Genomic DNA, 14,111 nt, shown 5'->3' with positions numbered 1-14,111 from the left:
AATCAGTGCTTGTTTTAACATTTAATATATAAAAGGTCTTTATGCGCCGTTTGCAAATAAATGTATATTTCCGTTTCTGCTAGTTAGTGATGATTCATGTAACCTATATACCATGGTGTCCTGTATGTACATTGCGTGTGTTGGGCATATTACTACTGCTACTACTAGTTACACTTACCTACTACATCTTGCAGATCTACTGCAGCCTCTGCCTGCAGGAGTGCCCGTACTACCGGGAGGTGGCCCCTGTATGCTGCATGGTGTAGTGCAGTCCACCCTGTAACGGAGGATGTACTGTATATACAGGGTGTACGGCCAGCGCGAGGCCATGTAGCAGGACCCCACTACCTATCCCAGTAACCTTTCAAGCATTTAATTACTTTCTTGCATTTAATTATTTATTAATTGTATAACTTATATTGTGCCGTTTTTGTGAGAAATCACTTGAAGGGCATAACTAAATACTTATTTTCACATCATTTTATGAAATATAATTATCCATTAGTTTTTTATTGTTCTTTTCTATAACGTTTTAAAAAATGACATTTGAATTATAATCTAATAAGGAGATTTTCTATTCTGTATGAGTTCTCTACCTCGTCAGCAAGAAGATTTGTAAATTTGGAATAGAAACCTTGCTGGAATACAATGTTTAATTAGTGTTTATTGTTCTAAGTCAATGACATATACGGTGGAATATTTGTAGGAATTTTAAACATTTAAAGAAAACATTTATTATTACATAAAATTATTATATGTTACCCAATTTTGTTACAATTTGAGCCTCACACGAAGCGAGGCCGACGGTATTCAGTATTCTAGCCATCGGACCGGGGACCCGGAGCGCGGCAACCAAACGCGCTCACCACTGCGCAACGGAGACAGAATATTGAAGAAGCTATTAGCGGCGAGTAACTGTCCTCCCAATACCACTGTCCGAGGCACGCAAGTTAGGAACGGCAAATATATATCATCCGGGAATGTGGAGGAACCAAACTAGCTTGCAGGGATAGGTGCCTTAACAGAGCGGACCATCTATTTGTTCCCAGACTTCCATATGGAAGTCTGGCTACTCACGGGGCTTTCCACTTGACATTGGCCGGCAAAGGTAGAATATATACAGTAATATTCTCCCACTTGTATATCATATCGCTTTACTAACATCACCTATTATTGCTACATTCCTCGGTTCACTAGTTCAATAATCTTGGAATATCTTACCCCGACTAGCTGTCCAGTTTACGTTTATATTATGTTGTTTAAGGAGAGTGTTGACCTTCGCCACATCTCCCCCTTCCGCTGCCTCCAGTAAACCTTGTCCGGACATCTGTAGAAATATAACCAATAAATTATAATAAAAAACAGCCATTCCATCATCAGATTCAACATTCATAAGTAACAAAAAAACGAAACGGGTCAATTAGCTAACAATGATGAATGCTCACAGTTTTCTATTCATTGTTCAACATTGCCGGCATTAATTGAATGGTGATTTTCTAGAAATACTGCTACTATCCAGTGGAGGAAGAGATCCGCGCGTCAAGTGTGCCAAATATATGCAATGAATGCCTCACAGTCTCACGGTGTATTGTTACAACTTGTAGCGCGTGTTCCGGAAGGTTAACAATAAATCAAACTTAGACTAAATATTAGAGGCCGATTCGGGCTCATATTTATTGTGATCACCATCACCATCACCATACGCGCCGCAAACAGGACGGTCGTGCGGAATAAGGATTAATGAACCGTCAAAAGTTGGACAAATAAAAACGTTCAATCCTTACACGCATCTAGTAAGTTAGATCGGTTACAAATCTTACAAATAAATACAGTAAAAACTCACCCTGACAAGGGAATATTGAATGGCCAAGTCACACACAAGCGTTCACCCGGAGATTATATACTAGAATGCAGCAAAGGTTGAATGCAAAGATTATATACTAGTAAAGATTGATATCTTTGTCAAATTAGTATGGTAAATGATTATACGTGTTGAAAAAAATCAAGAAAATTAAATATTCTCACTATTCACACTAAAAAATAACCTACGCAGAAAAATCAGCTGATCGATGCACTCGACAGCCTTATAGAGACAAAAAGGAAGAAGAAGCTCAAATGTCAAAATCAAAATAACCTAAAAATGCCATCGACATGAAACTCTGTAAAATGCGTTTCGTCATTTTCCCGCCTTTTCAGGAAAATGGCAATATACGCATTTTACAGAGTTTTATGTTGATGACATATTTAGGCTATATTGATTTTGACATTATTCAATGAAATTGAAAAATGAAAAAATCATTTAGCTGGTAAAAAGGTTTATTATATCCATACTTTGACTGAACCGGAAGGTGAACCAATTACATACTCGAGTTGTTAGAACTCTTAGTTCTCTTAAACCTATAACCTTCTGGATCAAATCAAAGAAAATTACAATATTACAGGAATATATAAAATTATTATTGTACTTAAAATTACACACACAAAGGGCACTTGTCCACTACCCAGAATTTTACCCTCCGGCAGTCAGGTTTTGAAAAGTGAAAGCGACTACGACAGTGTAGCGTGATCGAATTTACGCGCAACGTGTTCACGCACCTATCAAGAGCTCCGATCCGAAGAAAGATGGAGTAAAGCACAAGCCAATCCAAGCCAATCGTCGTTTAAAAACGCTAACTGACGTGCCGGACGGTAAAATGCCGTGTAGTGGACAAACGCCCCAAGGGTGCTTGTGCACTACACGGAATTTTACTGTTTGGCAGTCCGGTTATTGCAAATAAAAATGATTTCAACGGTTTAGCTTTAGTGATCGAGTTCATGCTAACCATGATCGTGCACCGATCGAGCGCACCGATCCGGAGAAAGACGGACAAGTGCACAAGCCAATCATCCGTTTTTTCATGCTAACCTGACTGCCGGACAGTAAAATTCAGTGTAGTGCTCAAATGCTCAAACTAGGTCCCAAAAAGCCTTCTTGTTTACAACTAATGTGCATTACTTTAAACGAAAGTGCTTAAGGCATTACCAAATATTGTATTTATGTTTCATATCAATAAAGAAATATTGTTAAATACATATATCGAATTGTAAAGTCACCAGGAATACTGAAGAGTTTTCTTGGACCTATATATTATAGAAATGTACTTTTAGATATAAATAAATAAGATCGGCCTCATTTGAACAATTTTAGAATAACACAGTGGTACCCTGATCACACAATAGCTATAGGCTTAAGGCCAAATAAAATAAATTTCTTTGTTGTTAGAACAATACCCTTCAGATCTGCATGTTTAGCACCACTTTCAAAAAAAGAAAATTATTGAGGTTGCTTGTAAGGTGTGTAAAGCCCTTTTATCCTAATAGTTAATGTGTGATCGAAAAACATTGCAATTCGATAAATCCATTTCGTAAATTGAAATTTACATGAGGACTCATTTCATAAAATATAACAATTATGTACAAGTTTTTACTGATCTATCATTATTATGATATATCATAATAATAATATATAATTTTATATTCTTTTGTTTTTAAATTGGTAAATAATATGTCATTAATGCCGGGTTTCAGCCTAATTAAGTATAGTTATTTTTCAATGGTTACTGGAGAAGGCAAAGCAGAGTTTAGCCAGTAACCTGTAGCCCTTAGGTCCTTCTGTATATAAAGCGATAGCAAGAGCTTTATCTTTTCAGGTATATCATCTACCTTTTATGGCGATGCGATTGTTTGATCTGACATTAAATAAATCTATAAGGAATCAGATTTAACAACGAAAGGTATTATACTAATACTTTCCCCTCTTAATATCTACGAGCAGCAATGTGCCATTGTTCAAATGTTGTCGATTTCTTTTGAACATATCGAAGTTGCTTCTTCGTCTTCATCGCCCATGTTCAGCTTTTGATTCCTTGGAGTCAGATTAGAAACTCTCGATTCTCCAATAAAATTGACAAAACGGGTGGCTGTACTCCTAAAATAAATTATATTGCATCAAATGTAAAGTAGTAAAATATTTTAACATAGAATTCCACAGAAACGTGTATAATATTAAAAGGTGTGTATGAGAACGAATGAATAAGAAATTTGATAATTACATTAATGGGAAGATACATACCACATGGTTCAGTAGCTAATAAAAAGGGTCTGCTAGCTGCTGATTCCATTGGATAGCTCTGCTAGTACTCGGTAACACGGAATAAAGAGCTGAAAAATTTAACTTAATTAATACCAAGACATAATATATTGATTTTAAAATATTATTGAAGTAAAATAAATGATTTCACAAAAGAAAAAGATACATACACCGGGGTTCAAGAGTAAACAAAGAGGCTCTGCTAGCTGCTCATAATAATTAGAGAGCTCCGCTAGCACTAGATAACTCGGAACGGAGAGCTGTAAGAATATAATTAAATTAATATTGGGTATGTAATAGAGCCACAAGAATCTATATACATGTATATGAGAAATAAAACCTCGATAAAATGGACTAATTGGAGAGAATGGGTTAGAAAATAGGTTTAAAATAAACATTTTTTTCTTGTTCAAAATATGAACACTGTATTTAGATATAAATAAACAATGCAAAACTAAAAAAAAAAATTTGTCTTCGAACACTCGTCGTGAAGTGATGTTGCTGTTTGATATCGATACGCTTTCAGTAATCCAGCTTTGAAATGTTTTGTTTGCACTCTTTCAAAAAACAACAATTTTTTTCAATCAACCCTCTAAATTTACGAAAATGCATACAATATAGTAGAACTTCGTTATCTGACGAGTAGTTGATAAATGTTATTAGATCATCGAGATGCGATCTTAACACTGAAAACTTAATTTTTTGCAGTGTTGTCTCTTCTTTGCTATCTTCGCTTTTATCCTCTCTTCTAAGGTTCCCTTTTTCTGCTATTTCACTTTCAATCATGATACAAGGAGAAGTACTTCTTGATGACTGCAACTACCCATTGTAAAACATCCTCCTCACCACTTCGGCATTGTTATGTATTGTCCTATAGAAATCAGGATATTCAAACCCTTCCAAATCTGTTATTGTATATATATATTGCGTGTAACATAGTACAAAAAAATAGCTAATAAAATAAGCATAATAAACATCAACAGATAATTAACTTACGTCGTATTTCGTTGCTAAAGAATACTCGTTTAGCAGAGGCAGGTTGAGGAAAGATCCAATTAGTGATAAATTTAAATCTAGCGCACTGATATTAAATAACATCCCTTTGTTCGTTCGTTCACAGGGAAAATGTATATCTCAAACATCAATTCTTGATTTGGATTCTCGAAACAAATTCGATTCTCGAAACTCAAAAACAAAAACGAAGATTCGTTTTGTTATATAATGCCTGATTGAAATCTTATCCATACACCCTGAAATAAAAAAGAAATTTGTAAAAACCATTACAATTAAAATATAATAACATAAATATGTAATATTTTGAATAATTTTAAAATTAACCGGAGAAAACAAGTGCGTAGTAAAATGGCCGTCTAAATTCGGTTGAATTCAAGATTAAATATACGAAGTTCTGAGTTACATACAAACTATAAATAATAATTTTAAAAAAACATTAGTTTAACGTTACACAACATAATGAAAGTGATAATGCAGAAATGATAAACATCAGCAAATAATTTAAACTTACGTTTCTTGCACAATATATGTTTGGCAGTGAAACATTGATTCCTTTTGGATTGATATAGAATGCCTAGTTGAAATCTTACACCTGAAACAAAACAGAGATGATATAAACTAATAATATTTGTATAAACCATTTTATTTCAAATGATTCAAAAAAAAATACCCGTGATAATGGAATGGTCCGCAAGCCAACGGGAAAACGGCCATCTTGGTGAAGTTTTGTTTACCTACCGAAATCATATGTTTTGATGGTTGGGGAGGGGGTAAACCACAGTTGAAATGATAGAAGGTATTTTTAAACTCGTATTGTTCTGCGCATGACGTCATAATTTAGCCCATTCAGATCCTCGGATACGTCATTCGGTAAATAGCTACTGCGCAAGGTCTATCGAAAAATTTATTTTTTTCCCCTTCATACCCTTCTTACCGCAGGAATCAAAGATGGCCGCGAGATATCACAGGCTGGTTGAATGCAAACAACGGCTACTCAAATGTCATGTCGATAAGAAATAACTACCCGAAGTTTTAGAAGACAGGACTTCCCCCACTAATGGGCAGTAGAAAGGGTTGTCAACCGACGGTTCCAGATTCCCCAGACATTATTTCAATTTACGAACAAAAATACATTTCAATAATAAAATTGCATAAAGTCATACTGCAAACCATAACTTATGTGTAATTATTATTATAAATTTTGACATAAAATTTTACTTAAAATCATGGACTTCGACCCCTTCCTTTTTATGTTTATAACATATAATTTTGTCTAGCCTCCCACAAGTCTGACGATGTCGGTAACGACTGAACACGGTCACGGGTCAAACAAAATATATGTGGAAAAATTGTAAAGTTGTTATTTAATTATATAAAAAAATATTAAATAAAAAAACACGGTCACGGCGGGAGAGGAACAGTAGAAGATTGCAAGTACGTTGGTTTATTCCAAAGGGTATTTTTTATGGTTTATTTTTAAACTGCAACATTCTTTACACAGACTGTCAATGATAGTTGACACTTGAATTGTAGTCAGTACGTTTTGCCATTTGCAAGAGTCGAAACTGCGTGACGATTATGCGAGTCGAGGTTTGTTGAATGGGTCGAAAACAATATTCAGCTTGATCCTCTTTTCCAAGGCAAAATGTCACTAAGCGGAATTGTCGAATTTGGAGTGGAGAAAACCCAGAAGCCTTTGTCGAGACGCCCTTACATCCGATAAAAGTCACTGCTTGGTGTGCTTTATGGGCAGGCGAAATCATAGGCCCGGTTTTTTTTATAGGCGATGCCGGCCAGAATGCTACGGCCAATGGAGAGCGCTACAGAACCACGATTACTGACTTCTTCGTGCCTCAGCTGAATGGCATTGGTGCGATACATCCTCTGCAATACTTCCTTATACCCAACAGGTATTACACATTTACCCACAACTTGCAACTGCTAGTTGTCAAAACTTAGTAATTTCCTTTGATCGTTGGATAATTTATGATTTTTAAATATTTTTTGGTACCACAGAAACAGACGCGCCAGAATCCAATAAAAATTTTAACTCTCTACTATTTTTATTCACAATTATCTGAAAACTGTATCATTTATAGTTCTGTTCTATCTGTTCCATGTTATTTCCCGATATCGCCTTTAAATTCTCGCTTTTATTCTTAGAAAAATGACAATTACTTTAAAATGTCCCGGTTTAGCACGCCTGTAGCATTTATTTACACTTACACGACAAACTACTCGTATACCTGACCTGAAACATTTGTGACAATTATTTTTATTTCTTATCGCCAACCGAACGATTCGGCTGAATTGCCAATTGTCAACCCGTTCCTGACTGATGATGATTCCTTTTTTTATATTTAAAACTGTTGACTTTTGAATTAATTTTTTGATTAAATTCAGAACGATTCTTTAATTTAAATGTTTGATTGTTGACGCCATTTCAATGCATTTTTGAAAACTCAAAGCGTTCCCTTCATGAAATAAATGTTCTTTCGGCCTACATCCCTTTAAACCCATTTTGAAATACCTATTAGACTTGCATATAATCTAGATCCAAATTGGCAGTTAGTACTTTTCGATTTTAATCTTACAGATAAAATTTTCATCCTGGCTCATCATGAACGCCAATCAAAGCGCTATATAAAATTTTTCTCTCACGCGATGTGAATATATTTCCAAAACTAACTTCCGTTATGATTTATGTGTAAACCTTATACCAACGAAAAAGCTGAACTTGAAAGATTCAATAGAAGTGAGCGCTTTCTGTTGGCGTTAAAATCATCATTTCGTACAAAGAATTGCAGAAGACGACCTTTTAATTGTTCCCAGACATCCGATCCGCGATGAAAGGGTTTGATTTGTGCCTAATGCATAGCCATCGGTCGATAGCAGCTCTAGTACTTGCATACAATGGCACGCGTGCACACCAACACGGACTACCCGCACAATACTTTTTTTGAAAGAGAAATATTTGTTATTTTATTATTTACACAAATATATCAATTTAGGTATAAATCAGAAATAGGTATAAAAATCCACTGAATGATTGGTAACCAAAGGGTTTGTGAGTAAATAGGTATTCTGGGGATGTGTAGGTACCTTGAATAGTCTATGCTCGTTTTACTGTTTACATAGATTTTACGTTTATTTCTTCTATGTCTGTGGTTTTTCGTCTGACACTGACAGTTGCCTCGACAGTCCGCAATCCGATTCGATTATCAATCATACCATTATTAAATGTAATATACAAATTTTTAGGACGCCGAGACTTAAAAGCGAAAAGGAGTAAGCGATTTGAAGGTATGAAAAGAGCATTTTCAGGATATACTAGTTGATTCGCCGGGAATGTCAATTTGTTATCGAAACATCGGCAGAAGTGATATTTGTCTACACCCAAGTAACTTCACTGCTAACTAAGATGCAATGAAATGTATAAACTCATGCCTGTAGCGAGATAGCGAGTGTTTTTGCCTAGAATTTTCACTCATGAATTACATGAAATTATAGTAAGTTTAAACATAAAGAGTAAATCCACTCACGAGTAGACCAAGGCTATAAAACTTAAAAAGTTGAAGTTCGAGTAGGGTTATGATAAGCGGTGCTGCATAAGCCGTAGCTAGATAAATGCCGGTATGTAGTGTAGTATGGAGTGTAGCTGTGCTCAGCAGGCCGTGAATTTTTAATCAAAATAAATCATTTTTAAATCTTATTTTTATAACTTAAAAACATTACACCTTGAAAAGATATTTAAATAACTTACCAAATGTATTCAATATGCGATTTATTTGCTTCCCTGAAAATGTCAGGGTTGTCACAACTTGTCACATATGTCGCTCACTCCTTTCAAGAACGTCATAAATCAAAATACTTAATTTTTCAGGAGAACGTTTTTAAAGTTTAAAAATATAATGCGCGGGTAAATATTAAGTTTAAAATATGCCTCTTTTGCTGGGATATAGTACTGTGGTTTCTAGTTGAATACCACTTTAATTTATCAGAAGGGAAGCAAGATGAAAGCGGATTGCTTTTAACACAAATTTATTCAGTTCTATAAAATTACAATCAAGAAAATACTTAAGAATAATCGCGTGATTCTAATATGAGAACAGTTGAAATACGTGTCGATCTGAGGACGGGCGGCGGCGAAGTGTGACGAGCTAGTTTCCGCTCGTTGCGGGCTCCGTGGTGTGTTCGTTATTTCACTCGATTTGAGTTGCCATAGTAGATGTGTGGGTTGCCACAGTACATTTTCTGGGCATTCCAAAAACATGCACAACTGAAAATTTATGATTTTTTATTTATGACGTTCTTGAAACGAGTGAGCGATATGTATGATACAGAGGCTCAAAGACAAGCGAGAAAACTTATGACTCTCATAAATTAAACCCTGAAGAGGGCAACAGGTTGTTGCCGGAACTAGTTGGTTTATAAAAATGTGAGTGGATCAGAACACGAAGTATTTTTATTTCTCGAAATAATATATCAATATGATCCACAAAGTTAATGCTTTCAATATTCAAAACATCGCATTTTTTTGATCAGAGTAGATGATCAGTTATGAGAAAAAATGGTCAAAGTGGAAAACGGTTAATGGGAAATGTGAGTCTACTTAGCTGAGCGCAGGCAATCAATATTTTCACAAAACTAGACTTTTTTTCTGCGGCACACCAACTAATCAGCGCGGTACACCAGTGTGCCGCGGCACACACGCGACGGAACAATGCTCTAGAACACGGGTGGCCAACCCGCGACCCGACGCCCTTACGCGCGGCCCGCGGTCATGTATGAAGAATGTAATTTAAATCAGTGATATATTTGTAATACACGGTTTATTACATCAACAAAATTTATGGCCTCAAGTATTATCTTTGTTATTAGTTGAGGAACCAGCGCATCGAAAGGGTCGAGGGTCTCAAGTACTTGGGAGTGTACGCGACTGAAAATAGCAGCCTTCAAAAGGAACTGGGAGTGCGATCAGGACTCGCAGGGTCCGCATTTAACAGTATGAAGGCTGTCTGGAGATCGGGTTTATACTCGGTGAAGACCAAATGCCGCCCATACAATGCCTGCATCGCTCCTGTTCTCTTATACGGCTGTGAAACATGCCACCTTACAAGGGCCCAGAGCAGCCGTGTACTAAGCTTTGAGAATAGGTGTTTGCCGAGAATTTTAGGTGGTTTGACTTTGTGAGGAATGAAGAGATAAGGCGTAGGACGCAGCAAATCTTGGTCACAACTGTCGTCAAGAAAAGGCGATTCAGTCAGCTTGGCCATGTACTCCGCATGCCCCCCGAGAGCCGCCATCAAGCTCGCCTCTTTTACGAGGCATCAGGTTCGCGCCGCCCAGGACGACCACTGCTACAATTCGTCGGCAGTTCTCGTCAGAACTTCGGGCCGCGGATCTGACTTGGGAGGATGCGAGGGAGCTGGCAGCCGACAGAAAAGCCTGGAGACAGTTTGTGGACTCCATATGCTCTACCTAGGGAGCGGATATGGTTTAATTGATGGAAGTATTATCTATAAGTATTATGTAAGTTGTGCATGTTGTTATAAAAGTACTGAACAGTATTAGTTGGATCGCTCTCGGCATTGCCAATTTGAAGAAATCTCAAAAAATCTCGTATGGAGTTAGATAGTTACATAGTAAGGTGTTGTTACTACTACTACTACTACTACCATCACGTAGGCAGAGAGGATGGAACGCCACACTCTTCTGTCCTGACATACACTCCTCGCCTCCTTCACATCCATACATCTAGTCATACATGCCCTCCGATCGCGCAGACTTTTGACACCGCCAGATTTTAGGTTCCGATTGATCTGATCGTGCCAAGTCTTTTTCGGTCGTCCACGTTCTGTTTTCCCTCTCACATTCGCCACATATATTTTCTTAGTCATTCTCTCGCTATCCATTCGCTCCACATGTCCATACCACCGTAAAGAGCTCTTCCTAATCTTTTCAATTATTCCTCTATCAGCCTTACATTCCTTTCTTATATCGTCGTTTTTAATTCTGTCATACAATGATTTTGCACACATTCGTCTGAGGGAGCGCATTTCATTCATAATAATCATTCCAAATATTTGAAGTTTTGTTGAAGCCCTGTAAATACACAGACTTCCATATTCTTCTTCGTCTATGTTGAGATGTCTAAAAAAGCTGATTTAGACGACAAAACAAACTAACAATGCTATAGTTTAAGACCATCGACGTGTAAAACTATGTAAATAATGTAATAATATTTAAGGAACATCTGAAATACAATACATAGAAAAATATAGAATAATAATAATAATAGTTATTATAATTAAGGTTGTACTATATACATATATATATATATTTATTTATTTATTTTCATAAAACATAGATACATTCAATATACATATTCATTTCAAATACACATTTATTATACATATTACGGCTCTTTAGGCACGGCCTGTGTTGAGCCGAATACTAACATGGTAATACAAAGTTTATTTATATATTTTTTTTAAATTTTTAATATATATATATTTTTTTTAATGATTAGATTATAAACATAACATACAGGAGATACAAAAATAATTTATGTTTTAAGGTTTTTCAATATGATAATTACACCTGGACTTTAATTAATTCACTTTCCACCTTGTCCCTTCCAATGTTAAGTAACCATCGACGGACACTGTTCTTAAAGACCCGATCACTCCTGGAAATCTTAATGGTTTCGGGCAGCAAATTAAATATTTTTGGAGCGAAAATTATTATTTTTAAATTAATTATTTTTTACATATATACATATGTAGCGAATGTGGAGGACATGTGGAGCGAATGGATAACGAGAGAATGACTAAGAAAATATATGTGGCGAATGTGAGAGGGAAAACAGAACGAGGACCTCCGAAAAAGACTTGGCACGATCAGATCAATCAGAACCTAAAATCTGGCGGTGTCAAAAGTCTGCGTAATCGGAGGGCACGTATGACTAGATGTGTGGATGTGAAGGAGTGTATGTCAGGACAGAAGAGTGTGGCGTTCCATCCTCTCTGCCTACCCCTGTGTGGAAACAGCGCGATGGTAGTAGTAGTAGTAGTGTATATATATATATATTCTTCTTCTTCTCCGTCTTATTCCTCATTGCTGAGGGCTGTGAGCCTTGCAGAAGCAATGACTCTTCTCCAGTTATCCCTTGCCTGCGCTGCACGTAGCGCTCCAACCACCGAGGTGCCTGCTGCTGCCTTAATTTGATCGGTCCATCGTGTGGGGATCTTCCTTTCCCTCTCTTTCCCTCCGCCATCCAATCGTAGTTCCTAGCAAATGGACTCAATGAGTCCATTCGCCATATATATATGTATATGTATATGTATATATATATATATATATATATATATATATATATATATATATATATATATATATATATATATATATATATATATATATATATATATATATATATATATATATATATACAATTCAGAACGCGACTGTTTGGACGAGGATTCATTTGTAAATTATGTTTAGAATAAATTCTGTAATTTAATTTCTCTTATTAATATGTATCTTTTATTAACTCCTCTCGATTCAATGAAAAAAATCAACTTCCCCTTGATGTTTAAATTTTAAGAGCGCCACACCACTCTGTCCTCGCAAACATTCTTCGCCTCTTCCATGTTCATGCATCTCCTCATACATACCCGCCGATTGTTACGACTCCTAACCTGACCACTTTCAAGTATTCCAAGTAGGATGTGTAATGTCACCGTGGCTGTTTAACCTATACATGGATAATTGCGTGAAAGAACTGAAAGATTTAAATGTTGGAGCTAGAATGAATGATTTGACTGTCTGTTGCCTTTTGTATGCTGACGACGCTGTTCTTCTTGACGATAGCAGAGAAGACCTGCAGGCGTTGGTGACAAAAGTGTATAATGTGTGCAAGGAAAGTGATTTATTGATGAATGTTAGCAAATCCAAGATTATGGTTAGATTTATATTATTTATTAATAAATTAGAATGCAAAAACAGTCCAGCACTCAAAAACAGTACACACTGAGTGTTTGATAATGTCTTAATAAGAGGAAACGCGTCCCATATTATCATATACATATCGCTCACTCCTTTCAAAAACGTCATAAATCAAAAATCAACAATTTTCAGTTGCACATGTTTCGGAATGCCCAGAAAATGTACTATATCCCAGCAAAAGCGGCATATTTTTAACTTAATATTTACCTACTGTTTTAACAGTAGATTTTAAGAAATAGTGGTATTTACTAAGTAAAACAATAATTAAATATGGATAGATTTTACCACAAAGTGACTACGGAATCAATTAACGAAATTAATATTTACCCGCTACAGGGCAGAAAGTGTTGTTTTTGCATTTTGAAGAAAAGGTATTGTTAAATTGTTTTTTCAAATATACTAAATATTTTTCAAATGGAGAAAAAACCTTTAGCTTTTACCTAAGAAGATCTGTTGCACAGTGAAAAGTTCAACAAGTGGCTTGATATTTATTTTCAATACATTACATTATATTTTTAAACTTTAAAAACGTTCTCCTGAAAAATCAAGTTTTTTGATTTATGACGTTCTTGAAAGTAGTGAGCGATATATGTAAATAAAAGTAGAATTCAATCCAATAACCGTGTTTAATTTGGGATATATTACCCGACAATTCAATACCCGGAATTCCACCAACTGTCTGCAGTTACGATAAATAAGTTAGACTAAGTTGCTTTCAAAAAATATTTATCAATGTCTTTACGAAATAAGGTCTTTAATACAACAAACAATTGTTATGTACTTAATAAAGAAACTACTTAAAAATTATGTGTTTCATTGAAAAAGATGTAAAAAGAGGGGAGTTGGTGAAAACGTCCCAGCAAAATCAGCAGCACACTATGCGAATACACACACGGAACCCCAAGATCAAACACATCAAAAACACTGAAAAATCAAACAACCCAAAACACATTGTTTA

General features: G+C 35.8%; 2 protein-coding genes across 7 annotated transcripts in view; both read right to left on the bottom strand.

Annotated features, from left to right (window-relative positions):
• The window catches only part of LOC148303638 (uncharacterized), a 165,223-nt gene extending 163,276 nt beyond the window's left edge, over positions 1 to 1,947 (bottom strand). Inside the window, exon 1 of the mRNA XM_088269651.1 lies at positions 1,844 to 1,947. The gene's annotated coding sequence lies outside the window, so the exon portion shown is untranslated. The remainder of the gene's footprint in view (positions 1 to 1,843) is intronic.
• The window catches only part of LOC148303634 (uncharacterized), a 68,926-nt gene that overhangs the window by 14,168 nt on the left and 40,647 nt on the right, over positions 1 to 14,111 (bottom strand). Inside the window, exons 1-6 of one of the 6 annotated variants that reach the window (XR_015838452.1) lie at positions 5,814 to 5,860; positions 5,655 to 5,735; positions 5,126 to 5,379; positions 4,300 to 5,000; positions 4,112 to 4,200; positions 2,299 to 3,967 (exon numbers count right to left, since the gene is read on the bottom strand). The exons of 1 other annotated variant lie outside the window; for it this stretch is intronic. The gene's annotated coding sequence lies outside the window, so the exon portion shown is untranslated. Of the gene's footprint in view, positions 1 to 2,298; positions 3,968 to 4,111; positions 4,214 to 4,299; positions 5,001 to 5,125; positions 5,380 to 5,654; positions 5,736 to 5,813; positions 5,861 to 14,111 lie in introns of those variants that run through there. 4 more of the 6 variants (XR_015838451.1, XR_015838449.1, XR_015838450.1 and 1 more) reach the window with 4 other exon arrangements.

Source organism: Brachycentrus maculatus, unplaced genomic scaffold, assembly GCF_059751285.1.
Source record: "Brachycentrus maculatus isolate JH-2025_06_01 unplaced genomic scaffold, ASM5975128v1 h1tg000359l, whole genome shotgun sequence".
NCBI lineage: Eukaryota > Metazoa > Arthropoda > Insecta > Trichoptera > Brachycentridae > Brachycentrus > Brachycentrus maculatus.
Note: the sequence above shows the minus strand (reverse complement) of the source record. Positions and strands in the feature narration are given on the sequence as shown.